This window comes from Schistocerca americana, chromosome 8 (assembly GCF_021461395.2).
Source record: "Schistocerca americana isolate TAMUIC-IGC-003095 chromosome 8, iqSchAmer2.1, whole genome shotgun sequence".
NCBI lineage: Eukaryota > Metazoa > Arthropoda > Insecta > Orthoptera > Acrididae > Schistocerca > Schistocerca americana.
Genome location: NC_060126.1, coordinates 37756645 through 37765430, shown reverse-complemented (window position 1 = coordinate 37765430; position 8786 = coordinate 37756645).

The following is an 8786-nucleotide window of genomic DNA, read 5'->3' as shown; positions in this document are numbered from 1 at the left end:
ATGCGCTGTTGCGCACCGTGCTCTCCTTCAGGATCACATGTGGTGCGGGGAAGATTTTCTATGATTTACAAAACATTAACAGGGCACAACGAACTTACAAGAATTGCATACTGGGATTATACGTTGATGTGGATGTGACTGGCAAATCTTAAAACGGGCGAGGGAGTAGATGTGGTACTACTGAACACTTCAAGTATACTGCACAGCACCAAACAGCAGTACGGTGGTATAGACAAGAGAGGAATCAACAAGTGTTGCAAGGCAACCTCAGCAAGGCAGTAAGAAAATATTTGGGACTTTAAACTCTTGGGAGGGCCGCACCAAACCACAGAATGATGTACCAAACTAAATTATGAAAATACTATCTGCGATTTCGCCACGACAAGTAGAACCACAAAATACCATAAGAAGTGCACTGCAATTAACGCGATTCATAAGCGTCCGACTGAAGAGTTCCACAGTCAATTTTTCCCTTACTACAAACACTTAACAGTACCTCCAAAGTTCACTCATGGACACTACTAGAGTGCCACTTCTTCTTCTTCTTCTTCTTCTTCAGTAGCTCTACAGCCCTTGGTGAGCCTTGGCTTCTTCAACAATCTTCCTCCACACTTCTCGGTTATTTGCTGCTCTTTTCCACCCCCGGACTCCCATATTGCTGATATCCATTATTACCTCATCGATCCATCTTCTTCTAGGTCTCCCTTTCCGCCTAACTGAATGGATCATACCTTTCATCATTTTCTTTGGAATTCTATCCTCTGCCATTCTCTCCAAGTGTCCTAGCCATCGTATTCGCTGTGATTTCACAAATTTTACTATGTCCCTGCCTTGTATTAACTCTTGTAATTCGGCATTGTAGCGTATTCTCCAGCCTTCTTCCTCCCTTATTGGCCCATAGATTTTGCGTGGTATTTTCCGCTCAATGCTTCTTAGAGCATTTTTATCGTGTTCTGTCAACGTCCATACCTCTGAGCCGTATGTGATAACTGGGCGGACTAGGGAATTATATATTAGCCGTTTAGTTTTTCTTGTAACAAGGCTATTTTTGAAAAGCTACATATTTGCAAAGTAAGCTCTGTTTCCTGCTTGTATTCTTTCCCTTATAGCCTTTCCAATACTGTTATCATTTGTTATTAGGGCTCCCAAGTAGTTAAAATAGGACACTCCATTGAAGCATTTCCCATTGATGTTTAGGTTTTTAGGGGTTCTTCTGGCCTCAGATTGTGATATTACCATATATTTTGTTTTGTTTTCATTTACTATGAGGCCAATTTTTAAGGCTTCTGTTTCCATTGTCGAGTATGTTTCTAGGAGTGTATTGGTATTTCTTCCTACTATAGCAATGTCATCAGCGTATGCACATATCTGGCTAGTTTTCATAAATATGGTGCCTCTTTTGTTGATTTTATTTACTGCACTATGCAGGGCTATGTTGAATAGGACAGTGGAGAGACTATCCCTAACTCTTGTAATTCGGCATTGTAGCGTATTCTCCAGCCTTCTTCCTCCCTTATTGGCCCATAGATTTTGCGTGGTATTTTCCGCTCAATGCTTCTTAGAGCATTTTTATCGTGTTCTGTCAACGTCCATACCTCTGAAATTGGTGATCGCTTGATGCCTCAGAATGTGTCCTACCAACCGATCCCTTCTTCTAGTCAGGTTGTTGTTGTTGTTGTTGTTGTTGTGGTCTTCAGTCCTGAGACTGGTTTGATGTAGCTCTCCATGCTACTCTACCCTGTGCAAGCTTCTTCATCTCCCAGTACCTACTGCAACCTTGCACTTGCACTTGTTCTGCTAAGGACCTTTACTTTTGCTCTTGTCTCTGTCATTGTCATTCTGATTAGTCTTATTAATTTAGCACATATACCAACTTCTTTCAGTACTCTGTATAGTTCTTGCCGATTTATGCTGTCAAAGGCTTGTTTGAAATCGATAAATAAGAAATGCAGATCTATATAATATTCATAGAACTTTTCCATCATTTGCTTTATCACAAATATTTGATCAGTTGTTCCTCTGCCTGGTCGAAAGCCACACTGATATTCCCCTAGTATGCCTTCTGCACACTTCTGTATCCTTTTGTTTAATATACTTGTGAAGATCTTATAAGCTGGACTTAGGAGCGTTAGTTTTCACATGCTGTTCTGTCCCCTTTCTTATAAATGGGGACTATTATTCCAATTTTCCAATTATCTGGCATAGTTTCTGTTTCCGATATATCTGATATTAATGTGTGCAGTTCCTTTATTACAGCCTCACCACCAGTTTTTATTAATTCAGCATTTATGCTGTCTTCCCCAGGGGCTCGATTGTTTTTTGGCTTGTGCACTGCCTGGGAGACCTCTTGTAGTGTTGGCTTTCTTGCCTCATTGGTTTCATTGTCTACTTCCAGCTCCACTCTTCCCTCCTGTGCAGCTGTTTCTTCATCTTCTAGGCTGGTGCTTAGTGTATCTTTGAAATACGCTGCCCATCTTCCCACTATCTGTTCTTCCTCCCTTATCATTTTCCCATCTTTACTGGAAGAGGCCGTTGTTTTTGGTTGGAATCTGTTCTTCATTTTGCCTATGGCATGATAGAACTTTCTTATTTCACTCTGTTCCTTTAGTTCTTCTAGTTCTCGAAATTTCTTCTTATTCTACTCTCTTTTCTTTCTCTTGCACAGTCTGTTAGTTCTTCTCTTTAATTCTCTATATTGTTCCACATTATTTCTGGTTTCTCTCTGTAGCACTTTTGTTCTTGCCCTGTTCTTTTCCTCTATTGCTGACCTGCAATCTTCATCAAACCACTCCTGGGTTCTTCTGTTCCTTCTTATGCCTATTATTTCCTCTGCAGCATCCTTAATGGCTTTTTCAAACCTGTTCCACCTTTCATCTACTCCTACTGTGGTCTCTTCATTGCTCAACTTTCTGCTTAGTGTTACTTGGTATTTTTTTACTTCATCAGGGATTTTCAGTTTGTCTGTATTCCATTTCATCATCTTTCCCATTCTGTTGCCCTTTGTTAGTGACAGTTTCTCTCTCAAGACTGATTTTATCAAAAAGTTGTTTGAATCACAGTTTGGTCCTCTGCAGCTCCGTACATCCGTAACTGACGTGGAGTAGCGTGCAATCACTAAAATATGGTCAATCTAATTGACTACTCCATTGGCTGCAGACTTCCACTAGAGTGCCACTGACTCGTTATATCTGTAGATAACAGAGTTTAACATGCTGGGGCCAACTTAGGTTTCTTAATAAGACAAGAAATGACTCGGTCCTTCACTTGGTTCCACCTCCGATCTAAAACAGTCATTTACTTAAAAGCAGCTAAATAGATGATAATGCCGATATCAATGCTCTTCTCCTAAGCATCGCTCTAACTGGAGACTGCAGTACCGAAGCATGGCTTACACCCCTCACAAGTCTGATAAACGCGTCACGAATGTGCACCTTTTTAGAATTCTTATGTTTGCTTCATACACCAAAGTTGCCATAATTCTTCATCGGAATCCAAGGGCAGAGCTAAGAAATCACTTTTCAGTGCTTGAATGACCACACAACGATCGCCATTGGGACAACACTAGCCCTCCACACTAGGATCTTCGAGCCCATGGCGTTCCGTTCCCAACCAACTGCTTCTGCCGGGCCCACCGACCATACAGCCTTGCCCTCCAACACCGACGTCACTCCTCACGCACAGTCCAAAGCTAACTCACTGCAAGCCCTTTCTTCCTCTCTCTGTTCGCCTGGTGGCGCACAGGAAGACAACTCGCCAAAGGTATGCGGCGACCAAAGACTCCAATCTGATCTCGATATTGACAATGTGGTGAGTACTGAGAAGGCGGTGTGTTTCAAAAAACAAAAAATATTTAAATAGCGAGCCGCACCAGCTCAACGTGTATATGATTAGTGTTAACATTAATGAACCCAACATTTTGTAGTCCTACTCATGCATACTTAAAAATAAGAGGTTGTTGTTGTTGTTGTTGTTGTTGTTGGTGGTGGTGGTGGTGGTTTTTTATAGGCTACCAGGAGAAATAATTTTGGGTGAGATGTAAAACTTGCTATTTTTTGCTCCTGCGTTATCGAACTCCTTTCTGAGCCACATACAGATTTAATAATGGGTGATAAAGATAATTTTTCCCCTTTAGTATTGGTATGGACATCACTATTCTTCTCAAATTGTGAAGGATTATTTATGGCTACCTTCATTAGCAAAAAAAAATATATGGTGCAGTTAAATTGCCTGCCCACTTGAAGAGGTACCTATATGACATCTGTGAATGAACATCACATATTTGCTTTTGTGCAATCAGTGTTTTAATTATAAGTGGTGGGGTACCCTAGAAAATCGTTCCATGACATTACTTTGTGGAAATATGCAAAATATGTTAGGACATATATTCATTTGTTCCCAAGACTAGCAGTTATACAAAGATCAAAAGCAGCTGAATTTGTTTGAGAATATCAAGAATATGCTTCCAATTCAAGTTTCCATCAGCATGTACACCCAAAAATTTGGAGCAGTCAGTGCAATTTACTCCTGTTCATGTGCTACATCAATTGCTGGCATTATGATTTGTTGTACAGAATGGAATATAATTTTTTTTTCCAAAATTTAGGGAGATCCAATTTTAGAGACCTACGCAATAATTCTTTGAAAAACATCATTAATCGTTTTTTGTGTTGCTTTCTTTGTAATGGGGTTTATTATAACTCCAGCATCACCTGCAATAATTATCAAGTCTGCTTCTTGAATGATAAAAGGAAGGTTATTCACACATATAAGAAGTAGGACCCAGTGTGACTCCTCTTGTGATTTATCCCAATCACTAAAATTTTCTACCCTTCAGACATTGTTTCTTTATTCAGCACCACTTTGCATTCTGTTCATTACGTATGATTGTGTGTAAAGCCATTCAGGTCCTTAAAACATAAGTTTTTCTAAGAGAGTAACATAACCTACACAGTCAGACACGATGGAAAGATCACAAAAATACCAATTGGTAATATTTTATTTTTTAAAGCTTGTAATATTTGTGAGTGAATGTGTAAATAGCATTCTCAGTTGAGCATCCTGTCTGGAATCCGAAGTGTGGCATGTTAACTACACTGTTTCTATGTAAATGTGAGACTACTCTTGAGTAAATTACTTTTTCAAATATTTTGGAAACTTTGTCTATAAGAAACTGGACGGTAATTATTTAAGTCTTTCGTGTCACCGTACTTATGAAGAGAGTTAACAACTGCATATTTTAATTTGCCTTGTAAAATTCTCTGTGCCATTGATGCATTACATGTATTACTGAGGACATTACTTATTAAGTTAGAAGATCTTTTTAGAATTATATTTGAAATTCCATCAACACCATATGAGCTTTTGTTTCTTAGTGTTTTTATAACTCTATAACAATAATAGAAATCCCTGAATGGAGCAGTAAGTAAAATAAGGGAAAGTCAACCACATTCCTATAATGAATTGATGCATGGAGCTCCAAAATACATAACAATAAAGAGCATTCACACAAGCTTTTCAGCAGTAGCTCATTCTCTAGCACAAGTACACACTTTCACACACATAACCATACAGCCACCCAAGTGCACACTCCTGTGGTCATGGCTGCCGTGACTACAAGAGTGTATATTTGGTGGATGTCTGTGAAAGTGTGTGTGTGTGTGTGTGTGTGTGTGTGTGTGTGTGTGTGTGTGTTAGAAAGTGAATTATCAGTCACAAAATTGTCATTTAGTTTAATTGTTATGGCATCTTGAACATTAACATCCGTCCTGTCTGGATCACAACTTTTTACATACTGACAACCATTTCAAGCTGTGCCACAGATCATCTTTACATCGGGCACCGGAGTGTGCAGCACCAGACCTGAAGGTTGTCTGCAGTGCAGATTGAAACTGGTTGTCGGTAAATTAAATGTTGTGTACCAAACAGTGTTCATTAATTTATTATAAGAAAAGGGTCACAGTTCCTAAGAGTTCAGTAGTGTTAGCTATTATTTCGTCTGATATTGGCTTATTCTGGCCATTATATAAATCCTCCTGTACCACATCTTTTTACCTCCTCTTAAAACATTATATCCTGCTCTCATTAATAAGCCTCATTGTTTTATATGAATCTGCCTCAGGGTTGCGAAGTGTTATATTGTTTATTTCAATTAATTGTGCATTGTAATAAGGAAGTCCATTAACAACTGGGTACATGTTAATTATTTCAGCCTGAGCACTGTCTATAAAAATGTTACCAAACAGTGTCCTGTTATCTTTCTGGACACAAGTTGGAAATTTGAATATTGAAATTAAATACAAACACCCGAATAATAATTCTAGCTCATATTTCATACCTATATCTCCTATATCTTTAAAGAAATCAACAAATTGACATTGAAATATTCACAAACTACTAGCTGTTTCTTCTTGTCTGTCAAGTAGCTCAATAATGCATCTAGATTATTATAAATAGTTGAAAGTTCCCTATAAACCAATTATAGAACTGTTCAGTTATCTATACTAAGTCTGATATTGTTGATTTCACATCCCTGATTAGTTTGCTTGATTCATTGTCAGACATTTCAATTTTCTCACAGTGTTTGGAAGCTCATTAGTGTAGTTTAAAAACAAAAGTGAATTCAGCACCGAGCCATTTCTACTGTTCTGAGATTAGTTTTACTCATGTGTTACAATTGGTCATCACAACTCTGCGTTACGTTATGCAAGAGGGTGAAAGGAGGAAGGGAATGTTGTTGTTGTTGTTGTGGTGGTGGTGGTGGTGGTAGTGGTGATAATACTTTATTCAACATTAAATGCTTTCACACCTGTCCCAAAAACTCAAGCAAAATTTGCTATTTGACACAAATAGTAAAAAATAATATTTTTAAATATACTGTTAGTTTGCCATATTTGATAAGGTATCCCTTTAATTTCCATAAAAAAATAGTTCATTTATGCTTTTACATTTTTATTATTTTGTATAAAACAGTAATATAAAAATATATTTACTATTCAAATGAACATTTTGGTTTACATGAAACAGCAACATTATAGAGGTGTGCATGTATGAAGGCGTGTGGCAGGATGATGTGTAGCAGCAAAGGGCAGTTTATCATGTGACCAGCCATCTGACAGTCTTTCTGCCGTATATGTAGTGTAGAATAACTAACATTGATTTTCATGTTACTTTAGGTATGATGAAGGTACTTAGCTGCCGTAACGTTCATTGTGGGCAACATAAAGCAGACACAGGATGCATTATGTTAAGAAATGACGGCAATAGTTTTCTAAGCATATAAATATTTGTAAGGAAAGTGAGGAGCAAAAAGGATGACTAGTGTCATGCTTATTCTAGCATTGCAGGTTACCAGCATAGGCAATGACTGGAGCATGTGGTTTGGAACAGAGACAGGCATGTACTGACAAAGTCACAAAGTATTCTCTGTCTAACTCTGCCCAGAATGTATCACACAACAGCATTCTTACTTACACATCATTACAGTAGAGAATATAAAAAGTACTACTTCAAGTAGTTCCTTTATAAGGAACTTTATCTTTCCCTGAAAACTACAGGTAGTTTCCTTGAGTTGTTGCACTCTTTATTTATTATCCACAGTTACAAAGAAAAATATAGTCATCAACCCGAAGATTAATCTTAAAACTCAGTGCTTAACTAGGTGTGGTCCCATTGCCTTTTTTTGGCCTTTAAGCTGACTTATCTAAACAGTGGTAGGGGGGCAAACAACAGTGCAGCTCAGCATTTTTCAAATTAACAAATTATTGCCAGAGGTGAAAGAAGTGCAAAATGACAAATAAGTCTGACGGCTGAACTCCAGACCTTACCCACCAAGCCATATTACGTTTGAGGAAAATAAGGTGTTGTATGCAATCTATTGTGGCAATTTCTCAATTGTATCTTCCCAAAATATTGGTTTTGATTATAAATATTTTCATAGATAATTTTCTTGCCATGCAGTCTCCCTGGAGTCCTCATTTCATGTTTTCTTCAGTGGATATGTCAAGACATTTTACACTTGATTACTAATTTGCAGTTTCACTGCTAATGTATATTTCCACACAAATATCATTACATCTTTTGATATTAATGATGAGTAATGTGTTTCTTTTTTTACACTGAGATGACTTTCATTGATTGTAGTATTTCATTTGTAATATATTCACAGTGAATCTTTTAATATGTTTACAAGCAATAGACATAATTTGCATACAAAATTATTATAACAGGTGTTCTGAATCGTGAGCAGTAATATAAGAAACGGGACTGGCCTTAGTATGGAGCTCGAATGTATGCTGTATTTAGTGTCAATGATTTAAGATCTGTGTACACTAGTTGTTGTATTAATCACAAAAAACCTTTTAGTTGGCTAAATGATCCAAAAATGTGCCCTAAACCCTAATCCACCCATAAGCCAAACTGTTGATTGTTATTTGTGTTAGATAGTAATTCATAAGCAGAACCTCTAATATCAATATTCCATAATTTAACCAACAGTACTCTGACACTGTCAAAATGTTTTTTATGCTCTGTGTATGTTGTTGTTGTGGTCTTCAATCCAAAGACTGGTTTGATGCAGCTCCCCACACTACTCATTCCTGTGTAAGCCTCTTCATCTCCAAGCAAACACTGCACGTAAATCCTTCTGAATCTGCTTACTGTATTCATCTCTTAGCCTCCCTCCACACTTTTTACCACCCACATTTCCCTACAATACTAAATTGGTGATCGCTTGATGCCTCAGAATGTGTCCTACCAACCGATCCCTTCTTCTAGTCAGGTTGTTGTTG